Raw genomic sequence first — 16,057 nt, 5'->3', positions numbered from 1 at the left:
TCAGCAAAACCAGAGAGTTTGAATGTGAAATCTAGCATTCAGAAACAAAATGTGTATTTTTGACACTGCCTTGGGGACTCTGGGTTCTGAAATCAATGCATGTAATTGATCAAGAACGTCTTTCTGAATGACAAAATAGTACCCTTCATTTTGCTCATCTTTCACAGAGCATCATGCTCTTAGACACTGTGGCAATGGCAGTTCTAGCAATACCTCAGTAGAAAGATAGGGCAAGTCAATATGATGCAATAGAAATTAAGGGATGGAGTTTCAGCATTTCTTGCCATGTCCCCCATTGAAGGGAAAGTATGTTACACCACAGACTTTACACTGTGCATGTCACCTACATTGTGGCCTTGAAATGCAGCTGCATGGTACACTGAATAGAAGTCTGGTTTATTGTATTCAAATACTATAGCTATTTTGTGATAGTAAGAGCCATATTAGTCAATAAAATATTTTAATATAGAGAGAATGTTTGGGTCTTTTGGGTATGGTTGGGTAACTGAGTTCTGATCTTTCAAGCAAACATTATTTCTCTCTGTAACTCCAAGCACTGTTACTATAATGGTCTGTACGATGTCTGGTGAAATGATTAGGAAGCTTGATCAGAATTGGATGGTCAAAACAAGGCACAGAGGAAACACACAAATAGGTTACAGGGGCATACTGATAAATGACCATTGTGTTTGGTGAATTCCAAAGCAAGAAACCCAACTGGGCTGCTGTACAAAGAACCACTGTAATTTGCAAGTTAAATGTGTAGATCAGTGAGTAGAATGTAGCTCCATGAGTCTAAATCCAATGGCACAGACCCCCCTACTGCCTTGTCATCAAGCCAATGGTTGTCATTTAGAATCATCTTCTGCCCATTCTGGAGGATCCGCTGTTTAGTACCACTGGGGAAACCAGCTATTGGTGTTCAGTTGTCTGTCTTCTCCTGGGACAGAAAGAAAAGCTGCTGCTCTGCTGGGTACCCTTCTGCTTCATCTCCCCCATCCAGTGATGCACAGCATTCTCTGCAGGGAAGTCTTTATCGTAACAGCCAGGACTTTATGGAGAAATATGTCTGTGGCTCTGGCATGGTGTGGATTAACCCTGCCAGACTGAAGAGGCCACGGAGCAGCAAATGAGGAGAGGGGAATAAGCAGCTGTGGAGGGGAGAGAAGGAATAAATATAGAGGTACTTGCTTTCACTATGCATGAAATGAGATGCCACGTTCCCACCTCATGTCACATATTGGTTGTTACAGATGGCTAGAGGAAGGATTGGGTTTCAGGTTCGAGTTGCCACCCACAGAGTGCATTTACATTCCACAGCCCAGTTGTTCATGGAATAACATCCCAATGATGACCAAAACTATCTGATGTGTCTTAATTTGTATGGTTAAGTGTTATCAATGTGACTCAACCATAGAAGCAACTGTGCACTAGCTATTTTGCTTACCTTTGAAACCAGAACCGCTCAGCCTGGCACCAAATGTTGGAGCTGTTCTATAATATATGAAGAGTGAAATAATCTGGATCAGGTTCCCAGTGAGTCATCCTGGTCCCTACATGCCCTGATAGGCATCACCTCCTGTGGAAAGCAGAAATAGAAATTCATCCTCAGTAAAATTCTTTGGCACATAGTCCCTGCTCCCATAAATACCCTTAGCATGAATATGGGTGTAGAAAGCCAGTGTTCGGTTCAAATGTTAAATACATCCAAATAATATGTAATTCAGATAAAATGGTGACAATATTGTCAATAATATTCTTACTGCTTTGAAGGTTAAGGGCCCAATCCTGCCTTGGGATCCAATAGCACAGACCTCTAGGCCTATATGGACCCTGTTGAAATAAACAGTGCAGGGTCCATGCTGTCAGTTCTCAATCCAAGATCAGGGTCTACAGTAAATGGTTAATGGTGTTAAGTTTTTAAATCTCACATACACATTAAGGAAGCAACCAAACAAATGTTAATTTCCCTGCGTCTTATAACTGGATTTTTTTTGGAATACTAAGATCTAAAGAACCATCAAGATCTCAAAAAATAGATAAAATAGTCCTTTCCCCCTGTATCCCTCTCTAACAAGCAGCTAATCAATTTTCCTCCTCTCCCATCAGTAAGGACTTTTCATACCCAAAACTCTTAAGTGACTACTTGCTTACCGAGTATTATCAATATCGTAACCCATTTTTCTTGATAATGGTTAACTATAAATGGTAATTTGTACCATATACAATAATTAACAATATATTTGTTTTTTGCTATACTCAGTCCTGTCTGGTATTGTTCAGGTTAGTTGTTTAGTTTATTAGTACTTCTCAAGTTTTCTTTATGTCTATTTATTTTTTAAAAAGTAATACGAGGACTCTTCAGAACAGAAGAAAGTTAAGACAGAATAGGTGAGAACATTCTAAATATTTACTGTCAAAATGTGAAGGCTATTAATAAAATTTACTAATATTTTATAAGAACTGTCTGAAATTTACACATAGTAACACCCAATAATTAAGTTATTGTTCATTTTGAGCCTATGTGGGCTAATATTTTGAAGTCTGTTCTCCCCTGAGTGTCGAGGGAGTCGATATAGGTAATTGTCATTCATGCTAATAGAAGTTATGGATGTTGGGTTTATCAGTTATAGTACAAGAACTGTATCTTTAAGAAAAGAGCATGAAGAAAGTTTTTTTTAAAAAAAAAAGGAGCTAGAAAAGTATGCCTATCAATTATTAAAGATACATTTAATATTAAACCATGCAGATTGTTTTAAGGAATGTTAGGTTGGTAAAGTATTTGCATCAATTATCGGATTTTCCTCCAAATTTTGAAACCACATGCCCACCCTGAACTGTAGCTGACGATTCCACCTTAACAAGGTGCGAAGATTGACAAGTGGAGATGTTGCATAGAGCTGAGGGAGGGAGTGTATTCTATTGGTTTGGGCTTGTACATCCTGAGCACCAATTACTGTCATTTCTGCCAGCACTGATGTGTTTATCAGGATGAGTTATAACAATATATGTACAGAGGCAGTGTGTATGCTGGATGACCACCCCCTGTGATGTAAAATATGAGAGTCTGGGAGCTACTGTTTTATAATTCATTCAGCAATCGAATGTTGTTGGTTTGCTTAGTTATAAAGGCAAGTGTGAACGGAACAGCAGACAGGAGAATCTTGCATTAAGAATCTTGAGAAGCTGCATTTGGTGCCTGGTCTCTCTGCTTTTGTTCAAGCAAATTCTGTCTTTGGTGAGTGATGTGGCTTCAGCTGAGCTAACCCAGTTATTAGATAAACTCGTTAAAACTGCATAGTAGTTTTAATGTGTGTTTTGCTTTCAGAAGTAGTCCTATGTGGCTTTTATGTGGGGGTTACAATAATTTCAGTTGTTTAGTCTAGTGGCACAGTCCGAGATGAAAAGAAAAATGTAACAATGAATTATTTAATATAATGCTGTGAGTAATTGTTCGTAGCTAAAGTTTCCTTCTTTCCGTTTTTGTCAGTGTTGTAGATTCAAAGAGGCTATGAACAAGCTTTTATTAGCAGTTAAAAAGAACAAGTGCTGTACCTTTTGTAGCAGGAGGGGGAAAATGTATGCTAAAATGAGAAGCATTTACTAATACTTTTTCAAAGACTCTAGTACATGTGTAATTTTGGATTCAGCCATAAATCTTTTGTATGCAGCAAGGCAATGCAAATGATTTATATTGTAGAGATTATTAATTGGTAATAAGTGAAATGGTAGCCTCTCTGTTTTGTGGTAATATGCTCAGGATCATGTTAAAATGAATGATTCCCCATCTTGCATAACAGTGTTGAAATATGTCAGAGATGCAAAAGCATACTTTGAAAGCAAACTGCTAAAGCATTGTATTACAGTAGCCATACAGAGAAAGCTTAAGGTATATTTCCAGTAAATTATTCATTACCTTGTGAATATTTCACTAGCTTCAAATCCTTTGCTTTAATTATTGCCTTGTTTCAGATTGACCCTTACATTTTGTAAAGCCAGATCCTTTAATATTTATTCACATCATCTCTCCTGTAACCTTTAAAGATCAATAAACCAGGGATGGAAATTTTTGTTTTAATCAGGAAGGAACTGAAAAGCATAGTTTACCAAAAGTAAGACCTCACATTGCTCTGCTGTATCGATATACCTCTCGGCACAACTGCTGGTCATTAATGGCAGTTTTACTTTTCCCTGTTCATATAGCAGAATTATTATAGGTGACGGTAGTCTCTCTCTCTCTTTACTCTCTGTCTTTCTCCCTCTGTCCGTAGGAGAAACAATATTGTTTTCTCAAAATATTAAGGGGGCTCGGCAGAGCAGCACCTGTTGTCTTACTGCTTTTATTATCAGCAATCTGAGAGACATGGTCTTTCTGAGAGCTGTCATCTTTTATCTGTTCAAACTGTTTACTGTGTAGAGATTTAAACATGTATTACTGTATCCCACTTGGAGAAATTATCTACTTCAACAGTTATATTTTGGTCACCCAGGGTGGGGGAATGATATTGTTTTCTTTGATAAAGTGCCTCAGTTTTAGCACCCTTTATTGTATTGAGAGAAAGGCTTTTATGCAAAAAGGCGTGTGCCAATGATTCGCTATGTAACAGATGTTTGCAGTTGTTAATTTCCAGTACCGAGTGTCATTTAAATATTGTCAGTAAGATCATTCCTCAGAAGTCTGACAAACTAAAGACCTTTTCAAATTCTGCTTTAAATGACTATATTTCTTTATAATTCTCTGCCTCTTCTATGAATATTTTGGGTCCTTTTTAGCATTCTCATTGATTGATAGGGATTCTTGTGATATCAAAATGCATTTTCTTGAGTTGTAAGTTCTCATATTTTTAGGAGTCTGATATCAGATCCATCTGTCTAGATCACTATATTGCATCCATCACCATGGTATCATCTCAGCAATGAGAACACTAACGATAAGACTCTGTGACTTCAACACTGGGCTACTGTAGTGTGCTCTGTGGAGGGCTATACCTTCAATCAGTCTGGGAACTGAAGCTGCTATAGAAGGCAAAAGTCCATATTTAAGAGGTGTGTATCATTGGGAGCACGACATCACCACTGCAGGATCTGTGCTGGCTTTCTATTGGTTTCTGTGTGGAGTTTAAAGTCTAGAGTTTGATTTATAAATCCCTAAATGGCCTGGAAGATAGCTAAAGTAACACCAATATTTAAGAAGGGCTCTAGAGGTGATCCTGGCAATTACAGACCGGTAAGTCTAACATCAGTACTGGGCAAATTAGTTGAAACAATAGTAAAGAATAAAATTGTCAGACACATAGACGAACATAAATTGTTGCGCAAAAGTCAACATGGTTTCTGTAAAGGGAGATCATGTCTTACTAATCTATTAGAGTTCTTTGAGGGGGTCAACAAACATGTGGACAAGGAGGATCCAGTGGACATAGTGTACTTAGATTTCCAGAAGGCCTTTGACAAGGTCCCTCACCAAAGGCTCTTACATAAATTAAGTTGTCATGGGATAAGAGGGAAGATCCTTTCATGGATTGAGAACTGGTTAAAATACAGGGAACAAAGGGTAGGAATAAATGGTAAATTTTCAGCATGGAGAGGGGTAACTAGTGGTGTTCCCCAAGGGTCAGTCCTAGGACCAATCCTATTCAACTTATTCATAAATGATCTGGAGAAAGGGGTAAACAGTAAGGTGGCAAAGTTTGCAGATGATACTAAATTGCTCAAGATAGTTAAGACCAAAGCAGACTGTGAAGAAGTTCAAAAAGATCTCCCAAAACTAAGTGATTTGGCAACAAAATGGCAAATGAAATTTAATGTGGATAAATATAAAGTAATGCGCACTGGAAAAAATAACCCCAACTATACATACAATATGATGGGGGCTAATTTAGCTACAACTAATCAGGAGAAAGATCTTGGAGTCATCGTGGATAGTTCTCTGAAGACGTCCATGCAGTGTGCAGCGGCAGTCAAAAAAGCAAACGGGGTGTTAGGAATAATTTAAAAAGGGATAAAGAATAAGACAGAGAATATCTTATTGCCTTATGTAAATCCATGGTAGGCCCACATCTTGAATACCGCATACAGATGTGGTCCCCTGGTCTCAAAAAAGATATACTGGCATTAGAAAAGGTTCTGAAAAGGGCAACTAAAATGATTATTTTAGTCCCATATGAGGAGAGATTAAAGAAGCTAGGACTTTTCAGCTTGGAAAAGAGAAGGCTAAGGGGGGATATGACAGAGGTATATAAAATCATGAGTGGTGTGGAGAAAGTGAATAAGGAAAATTATTTACTTGTTCCCATAAAATAAGAACTAGGGGCCAACAAATGAAATGAATGGGTAGCAGGTTTAAAACAAATAAAAGGAAGTTCTTTTTCACTCAGCGCACAGTCAGCCTGTGGAACTCCTTGCCTGAGGAGGTTGTGAAGGCTAGGACTATAACAGAGTTTAAAAGAGAACTGGATAAATTCATGGATGTTAAGTCCATTAATGGCTATTAGCCAGGATGGGCAAGGAATGGTGTCCCTGGCCTCTGTTTGTCAGAGGGTGGAGATGGATGGCAGGAGAGAGATCACTTGATCATTACCTGTTAGGTTCACTCCCTCTGGGGCACCTGGCATTAGCCACTGTCAGTAGACAGAATACTGGGCTGGATGGACCTTTGGTCTGACCCAGTATGGCCATTCTTATGTTCTGGGACCACCTGCCTATGCAAGAAGTGTGCATCTTTGCCCAGTTGCTGGAGTTGAGATCAACAAAGGCCCCTGAGTTTGAGTTATACTCAATGTAAAAGAGAGGGGACTGCTGACAGGACATTCTTTTTAGGGGCCTTCAACTTTGGGATTTACTCATCACCCTTTGAAATACCCCAGATCTGTTGACCTTCTGGGCTTGCTGCAAGACCCATCCGTTTAACCAGGCTTTTGGGAGGGGCATGGTAAGAGTTAATCTTTGTTTGGTTATTGTTCGGTTTGAGTTGAGGACCTCTGATGAGGTTTTATTTGTGATTGTGCTTTTTAATGTAGGGCAGTGGTGAGTAGAACTTGAGACTGGTGTCTGTGTGTGTATGTACGTACACCCATACATATGTTTGTGTGCACACACACACACACACACACACACACTTTAAAGTAAATGGTTAGTTGCTTCCATATGTACAGATGAGCTGAGTTTCATACTTTAATATGGAATACTTTGCTGCAAAGCATTGAAAAGGTTATATGTCATTCTTGACTTGCATCTTATTGAATGCTCATGCTAATAACCAGATATTATGTGTTGTGATGGGTTATGTTTTACAGCATTATCCAAATTATTTTACAGTATCATATATTATGGCATGTATACAACAGAACCATTCAAGCCATAATAATCTAAATAAATTTGTTTCCTCCTCAGTGAGTGATATTTCAGGACAAAAAATTGGTTATAAATATAGGCAAAACATGGTCTCTTTTATTAGGATTGTAAACACATGGTCTTCTTCCAGGCACTCCCGGTGGCCTTGGGGCAGCCCTGCAAGTGGCCCCTTGTCTCAGTTTCCCTTTTGAGTCCCCAGTAACTTCCTGGAAGCTTATCCTGCCGTCCATCAACACACTTTATTCACAAAACGTAGTGTAAATGTCCCAAAACATAATCCCTGTCACCCCAGTGCAAGTAATATTCCGGTGTCTTCTGCTCCATCCAGACTCTTGATCAGTCCTCCTCTGTCCCTCTGCCAGGGCAGCAACCTTTCCTTCTGGGGTGCAAACCTGTCCCTCTGCCAGGACAGCAACCTTTCCTTCTGCTCTTCCCAACAGGAACTCCCACATCCTCCATGCTGAGAGCATCTTTGCCAGGGGAGCATCCCTCACACCTCCCATCCCTTTTGCAGTACCTCTGGGTCCACTCTCTGTCCCTGGAGTTGTCAGCAGGCATCTCCCTTTGCTGCTCCTCCTGCCTCCAGCCCTGGGTCTGTGGCTTGGAGACGCCAGACAGTTAACCCCTCTTGCTGATTTCCTATCTTCAGCCTTCTCCCACAAACCAACTTCTCTCTCTAGCAGCTATCTTCTCATGCCCTTCTCCTGTCTGGTTCCTGGCTGATGCTTAGGTCCCCAGCAGGCATGCCAAACCCATGAAAAAAATGCAGAAATTGGGCTTGTTTTTGGCTTAATTGGCTTGTGAGTTGCTTGTTGGCTAGTTTTTGGCTTGTAATTTGTTGCTTGTTTGGCTTGTAGCTTGTTTCTTTCAGGGGCAAGGGGCGGGGCAAGCAGGGGTAAGGGGGAGAGAGTCAGAGGTTCACAGCAGGCCAACCACAGTCCCAGACTGCACGCCCGGGGGATCTAGTCACGTAGAGTGTTGGGGTTCTTAGGGATTGGCTTGTTTTGGTCTTGTTTTGAAATGGGATTCACCTGATTTGTGGCTTATTGTGGAAGTAGGGGTACTTATTAACAGGTGAAAGTTAGCAACTCTGGTCCCCATGTGCTGTCCTGCTCTCTTAATTGGTCCAACTGGGAGTGCCTGGACTGGAACAGGAGAACTGAGCCCAGTTTCATTTAATGAACCAGCTACCCTATTTCAGGGATCATAGCTGAAGTAAATTTTTATGCAGTAGGAAGGAATAGATTTGACAAATAGGGCAGGGAGTCAGTAAAATGTTACACTTATAAATATGTTATTGTCTTCAATATTGGGCTACACATTCTACTGGGTGCACAGCAGAGGCAAAGATCAAAACCTGCCAAAAGATATGCAGCCTACACAAACACCAACTTCTAACCAGATTGCAGGTTAGAAGTGCACTGGGAAATTCAGTACTAAATGAAATAAATCTCCAGGGTGTTAAACTTAATCTAATTATAAGTGTGATGGATTGACTTTGTAATGGTGTACACAGTTTTGGCATCTGGGTGATTTACACTGGTAATAATAATGATTAAATAATAATGAAAATCCTAACTTTAAAGTACTTTTTCTTCATTTTGAAAGACTTCCACCACCCAAAAAAAAAAATTCACACATAAACCTTGTTGCTGGAAGTGGGTTAAACCCTGATCAAGCAGATAGGTCTTACACATGACCTGAGAATGTTCAAAATCAGAAGAGTGCATTCCACAGAGATGGACCCTCCCACTGGCTCTTGACACTTTGGTCCCAGAAACCCGCAGGCAGAACTAGCCAATGGATCATGTCTTCTCTAGTGAGATACAGGGAAAGAAATTATCTGGATTCCACATTCTATCTGAGGCATTGTAGGTAACCAGCAACTTGAATTATACCCAGAAGTAGATAGGTAGCAAATTCTGAGCACAGAGTAGTGTTCTGTCCCTTTCAAAACATAAGTTTCTGCGTTTTTTGCACTAACTGAAGCCCCTTAGTTGAGCACAGTGTGGTCATCTACATTTGAAGTTGCAGAGATGTAGATCCTACGGCTGGGTCTGCATCAGTAGAGAATGGACACAGCCTCCACACAAGTTGTATATGAAACAGAGGATTATGTGCCAATATGTCACCAGGGAATCCAAGACCAGCAGAGGATCATCCAAGAGGACACCAAAACTCTGAGCCATACTGACAAATATTGGGCATACATTGTGACAATCAGGGTCCAGACGCCCCAGGGACAAAACATGAGGTCTGAACCCTAAAGAACAAGAACTGAATCACGTGATTGTATGCCTCTTGTGACAGGATCAGTGAATTTTGAGGTTATATAAGGGGGGCAAAAAGATATTTGACTTGTACATCACTTGGGAGATTAAACATGTCAGGGGTTCAACCCGGACCAGTGAGGAGTTGTGTCACCATCTGCCCTGCAACTCTGGGTGCCTTCAATTCTATGTGGTTGTGACTCATAGATCTGACACCAACAGCCTGCATACAAGCTTGTCGGTCACAGCCTGGCTTCCACTGCCCAGTTACTTTTTGCAGAGTGACCCCACTACCCTCCCAGTCCCAAATTTCCTCGAAACTGTCTGCCTGGTGACAATCTGCTGGGGTTCCGGCAGTGTGAGTTACTGGGTTACTGCTCAGCCTCAGCAAGAGAGAGTTTTGCTACCGCTAAGCTGACACACCATCTTGTCTGCCCTGCCAGCAAACTCTCCAGGACTCTGCCAGTCCAGACCTTGTCTTGCAGGTAACAAACAGTGAACCCTGACTCCTGAGCTCCCCAGAGATGTTTCCCTGAGTGTCCAACCCTTTTCTGGAACGTGTTGCTTCTTTAAAGGGGCAATACACTGCAGCTTTGTAATTTAACTGGGGTTTGACCAACACTTATTTCAATCAAAGCACTGAACTGGTTTATAGTAAAAGTAAAACAGGTTTATTTAACATGACTAAAACTTAATTTTAGCAAGTTACCTTTGCCTAAGCAGGTTTTTCCCCCTAAACTTAGGTCCCAGAGGCTTCAACTGCCTTGGTTGAAGGATCCAACATTCTGTGATGTCAAGAGCTCTGGCCCTTTTAATCCTCCAAGTGATGGATAACTCCCGTGTCTTTTTGCTCCCCTTATATTACCCCAGAGTTCACTGACACTGTCACAAGGGGCAGGAAGGCTTCTTGCTGTTCTTCCCTTCCTGTGGACTTCCCACCCCCCTGCCAATTCATATGTAAATAGGGCTTCCATTGTTTTGATTCTACACTACTTAATATCATTGGAAACAAGTGGACAGCTGCCTTCCCTACTGTTTGGGAGAAAGCCTGTTTCTCCCCTTCATTTGGTCACAGTTTTTAAACCATAATATCAATTAGTATCCATAATTTCTCATATAGTGTTAATACATCTATTTCACAATGATATTAGTCATCGGTGTGTCACCTGCTTTCATAAGAAACATTACTCAATACAGTTCTAGTACAGTGATATTGTATACAATCAGTTGATTCAGTTGCTTGTTTTGGGGTGTTCATACACTCTGTTTTCCCCCTCAGGTGTCTGGAACCTGATTGTCACATAAACCACCTGTAGAACTAGGCTTGCCAGGTGTCTGGTTTTCCAACAGAACGCCTGGTCGAAAAGGGACCCTGGCAGCTCCAGTCAGTACTGCGAAACAGGCTGTTAAATGTCCAGTCGGCGGCACAGTGGGGCTAAGGCAGGCTCTGCATAGCTCCTGGAAGCAGTGGCATGTCCCCCCTCTGGCTCCTAGAATAGGGGAAGCCAAGAGGCTCAGCGTGCTGCCCCCACCCCAAGCACCCGCTCCGCAGCTCCCATTGACTGGGAACTGTGGCCAATGGGAGCTGCGGGGGCAGCACCTGCAGATGGGGCAGTGCACAGAGCTGCTTGGCTGCGCCGCCACATAGGAGCTGGACAGGGGGACATGCTGCTGCTTCTGGGAGCTGCTTGATGTAAGTGCCGCCTGGAGCCTGCATCCCTGACCCCCTCCTGCGTCCCAACCCCCTGCCTCAGCCTTGATCCCCTCCTGCTGTCCAAACCCCTTGGTCCCAGCCCAGAGCATTCTCCTGCACCCCAAACCCCTTATCCCCAGCCCCACCCCACAGCCTGCACCCCCAGCCTGAGCCCTCACCTCCCTCCCACACCCCAATTCCCTGCCCGAGCCCAGAGCCCCGTCCCACACCCTGAATACCTCATTTCTGGCCCCACCCTGGAACTCACACCCCCAGCCCATACCCCATTCCACACCCCAACCCCCGCCTCAGCCCAGAGCTCCCTCCCATACTCCGAATCCCTCGGCTCCACCCCCCGAACCCAGAGCCCTCTCCCAAACCCCTCATCCCTGGTTCCATTTTGGAGCTCACACCCCCTCCCGCACCCCAACCCCTGAGCCAGCCCAGGGCAAATGAGCAAGTGAGTGAGGGTGGGGAGAGCGAGCAACAGAGAGGAAGGATGGAGCAAGCGGTGATGGGGCCTCAGAGAAGGGGCGGGGCCTCAGATGAGGGGCAGAGCAGGGGGCGGGGCAAGAGTGTTCAGTTTTGTGTGAATACAAAGTTGGCATCCCTATGTAGAACTTGCACGCAAAGCTGCAGAACATAACTCTAGATTAGCAAAAAGAAAAGGAGTACTTGTGGCACCTTAGAACAGAACCACTAACCCACAACAGAACCACTAACCCAGGAACCTATCCTTGCAACAAAGCCCGTTGCCAATTGTGCCTACATATCTATTCAGGGGACACCATCACAGGGCCTAATCACATCAGCCACACCATTAGAGGCTCGTTCACCTGCACATCTACCAATGTGATACATGCCATCATGTGCCAGCAGTGCCCCTCTGCCATGTACACTGGTCAAACTGGACAGTCTCTACGTAAAAGAATAAAAGGACACAAATCAGAAGTCAAGAATTATAACATTCATAAACCAGTGAGAGAACACTTCAATCTCTCTGGTCACGCGATTACAGACATGAAAGTTGCAATTCTTCAACAAAAAAACTTCAAATCCAGACTCCAGTGAGAAACTGTTGAATTGGAATTCATTTGCAAATTTGATACAATTAACTTAGGCTTCAATAGAGACTGGGAGTGGCTAAGTCATTATGCAAGGTAACCTATTTCCCCTTGTTTTTTCCTACCCCCCCCCCCCCCGACGTTCTTGTTAAACCCTGGATTTGTGCTGGAAATGGCCCACCTTGATTATCATACACATTGTAAGGAGAGTGGTCACTTTAGATAAGCTATTACCAGCAGGAGAGTGGGTTTGTGTGTGTGGGGGGGGGGGTGAGAAAACCTGGATTTGTGCTGGAAATGGCCCAACTTGATTATCATACACATTGTAAGGAGAGTGGTCACTTTAGATAAGCTATTGCCAGCAGGAGAGTGGGGTGGGGGGAGGTATTTTTTCATGCTTTGTGTGTATAAGAGATCTTCTACACTTTCCACAGTATGCATCCGATGAAGTGAGCTGTAGCTCACGAAAGCTTATGCTCAAATAAATTGGTTAGTCTCTAAGGTGCCACAAGTACTCCTTTTCTTTTTGCGAATACAGACTAACACGGCTGTTACTCTGAAACCTCTAGATTAGCAATTCTCAGCCTTTTCAATACCATGGCACCATGTTACAGGAGAAAAAGGTTTTGGGACTCTCCCTCCCATATAGCTATAAAGAAAGGGACTGTAGTCCCAATCCGCAGGTTGAGAACATCCGTTTCTAGATGTATCCCTTTCCCTCTTGTCTGGCATCTCACATTTATAGCGTGCAGAACACATGCCACATGACTTGGCAATATGTAACAAGTACTGGTATCTCCCTGCATTTGAATTGGATGTATTCATTACCTCAATAAGTGTGCATTGAGTTCTATCCAAAGTAGACTTTAAGTGATCAGTTGGTGACTTCAGTAGCATATCTACATCCAGCTCTTATTTTGTATTCTGTGGATAATGTAATGGGATCATCATTTTTAACATGATTATTGCCACCCAGTCCTTCAAAGCTTAAACTGGTTTAATTTCAAGTCCTTCAGGCCTCATCCCCAAACCATTTTTTATTATGGTTGAAACTGTCCTATAATTTTAACGAGTCAGGAGTGTAATGTGGGTTGACAACAGTTTTAAAACTCTGAAAGTACACTTCATCTCTGGATCACATTGGACAGTATGTTGAGCTGCATACTGACAGAATAGTGCATGGTGTGTCTCTTCTAATTCACTATGGTCATTCAGATGAAAATGTTTCTTATTTGAAAGACTGTAGTTGGACAACAGAAAAAGGGCACACTTGATATACGATTCCATTTGTGCTAGAGTTTTTAAGAAAGCAATTAATGCACCAGAGTCTGAGGTTGAGCAAATGCTAATTTAAGAACCTGCTATTATCCCCTTTTTTCTGTCGTGGTAATAACCTTTATAATTATGAAATAATAAGGAACTGATTGAAGTGGGTTTTGTGCAGCTACATGCTGAAACACTGCCATGAAAGCATGCATTAGGCATGCAGACTGTAATCAGTTGTATTGTATTTTTCTTCCATAGTTATTTATTTCTCCATTTTAAGTAAATTGCTGCTCTCAGAAGTGTTTCCACTATGTTCAGTGGTGTGTACAAGGGTTATCAAAACTACACAGAGCAACTAGAAATATCCAGGTGCAAATCTTTCCAATTAGCATTAGCCTGGAGTTCATAATATAACAAAAGATATTACATAACAAAGAAAATCCTTTTTTTCTTCCAATAAATGACATTTGAAACTATTTTTAGAAGATTGATTATCATCTAAATATAAACAGTATTGCCTCACAGGATGGGTTGACATTTAACCTCTTGTTTACATTTTATTTTTATTCTGTTTGTGTTTACTTACAATACTATTATTTTAAACCTCTACCCATCTACTCATATTGTTCCCATCATCATAGTATCTGAGCACCTCATGTATATTAGTGGATTTATCCTCACAACTTCCAAGGAAGGTAAGGAAGTATTCTCCCCATTTTACAGATGGGGAACTTCAGCACAGAGAGAATAAATGACTTATCCATGATCACAAAGTCCATCCTTCCTCCCTTATCTCCTCTCTGATCACTGATAAACACTACCAAGAGAAAATAATATATGGGAATTCAGAGTACCCAGGCTCTTGGAGATCTTCAGATGGAAAGGGCTACGGTAATGCAAAATAACATTATTAATAGCTTGCACCCATGCAAAATTAGAGATTGTTGAGATTGGCTATCAGAGATAGTCTTTCTTGCCTTCTTTCTTTTTCTTTCTTCTGTAAGCTGCAAACACAAGAGAGTTGACAGATCGCATACAGTACCTGTGCAAGTCTGACAACATCGGTCCATATAACACAGGGCAGTGTTTGAGATGAGAAACCCCCATACAAGCAAAACTTGTGTGGTGTTAAGGATAGGTACAAATTAGCAATGCATTTTGACCACCATTGGAAGAGACATTAAATAAAAAGAATGGAGAGTGAGTGGTTAGAAATTTTAGTTTCTGAAGTTCTACTTCACTATCTTAGATATGTGATTTGTAGATTTTTAAGGCCAGAAGATATCATTATGATTTATTCTGAGTTGAATCTACCACATGCCTAAGTAAATTGTGCCAATAGTTAATTAACTTCACTACAAAAAATTTGTGTTTTTATTTCCAGTCTAAATTTGTCTAGCTTCAGCTCCTAGCTACTGGGTTTCGTTTTGCCTTTGTCTACTAGATTAAAGAGTCTTCTACCATCAGATATCTTCTTCCCATGTAGGTGCATATAAACTCAGATAAGATCACCTCATACCCTTCTCTTTGTTAAGTTAAATAGCTTTAGCTTCTTAAGTCTGTCACTATAAAATTCGTTTTCCAGACCTTCCAATCATTCTTGTAGCTCTCTTTTGAACACTTTCAACATTTTTTATCAATATGTGCTAGATGCATTTTTGAACTTCACCAATTGTTTGGGAATGCTAAAAGGATTATAAATATGTCTCAAGTCCACTTTGGTTTTATTTTAACTGGAGTCCCAATTCAAGTGCTAGCACTACTTAGTGGATGGCAAGTTTTGAGTTACTATGGTAGTCTCGTTTGGTGAGATTCTTAAAGAAAAGGTTGATGAGTAACTAGAATATTTTTAAGGGCAATCAGTAAATATTGGCTAATATGAGATTAAATTGACCATGAATATTCTGCATACAGACACCTAAATTGTTTATATTTTTTCTTTAGTTTTGTACTTCATTTCTTTATATTGAGGTCTGAATGTTTTCAGATTTGTGGCACCATTCTAGTTTTGTTTTTATTTATCATGTTTTGGTGCTGGAGAATGAATGGGAGTGATGAAAAATGACAGAGTAAATGGGCTGGTGGGGACGGTGGTGGGGAGGGAGGACAGAAGTGGATTGTGCGTTCACTTATTTTATTACACATGTCCTAGCGGAAATTATGATGAACCGAGAATAGAGGTTTCAGAGTAACAGTCGTGTTAGTCTGTATTTGCAAAAAGAAAAGGAGTACTTGTGGCACCTTAGAAACTAACCAATTTATTTGAGCATGAGCTTTCGTGAGCTACAGCTCACTTCGTCGGATGCACGGTATGCATCCGATGAAGTGAGCTATAGCTCACGAAAGCTCATGCTCAAATAAATTGGTTAGTCTCTAAGGTGCTACAAGTACTCCTGTTCTTTTTGAGAATA

At 41.3% G+C, this 16,057-nt stretch overlaps 1 protein-coding gene across 14 annotated transcripts in view; it reads left to right on the top strand.

Annotated features, from left to right (window-relative positions):
* DLG2 (discs large MAGUK scaffold protein 2) overlaps positions 1-16,057 on the top strand; it is a 1,468,504-nt gene that overhangs the window by 1,297,074 nt on the left and 155,373 nt on the right. Inside the window, exon 1 of one of the 14 annotated variants that reach the window (XM_073336241.2) lies at positions 2,926-3,238. The exons of the other annotated variants lie outside the window; for them this stretch is intronic. The gene's annotated coding sequence lies outside the window, so the exon portion shown is untranslated. Of the gene's footprint in view, positions 1-2,925; positions 3,239-16,057 lie in introns of those variants that run through there. 14 annotated transcript variants of the gene reach the window in all.

This window comes from Lepidochelys kempii, chromosome 1 (assembly GCF_965140285.1).
Source record: "Lepidochelys kempii isolate rLepKem1 chromosome 1, rLepKem1.hap1, whole genome shotgun sequence".
NCBI lineage: Eukaryota > Metazoa > Chordata > Testudines > Cheloniidae > Lepidochelys > Lepidochelys kempii.
Note: the sequence above shows the minus strand (reverse complement) of the source record. Positions and strands in the feature narration are given on the sequence as shown.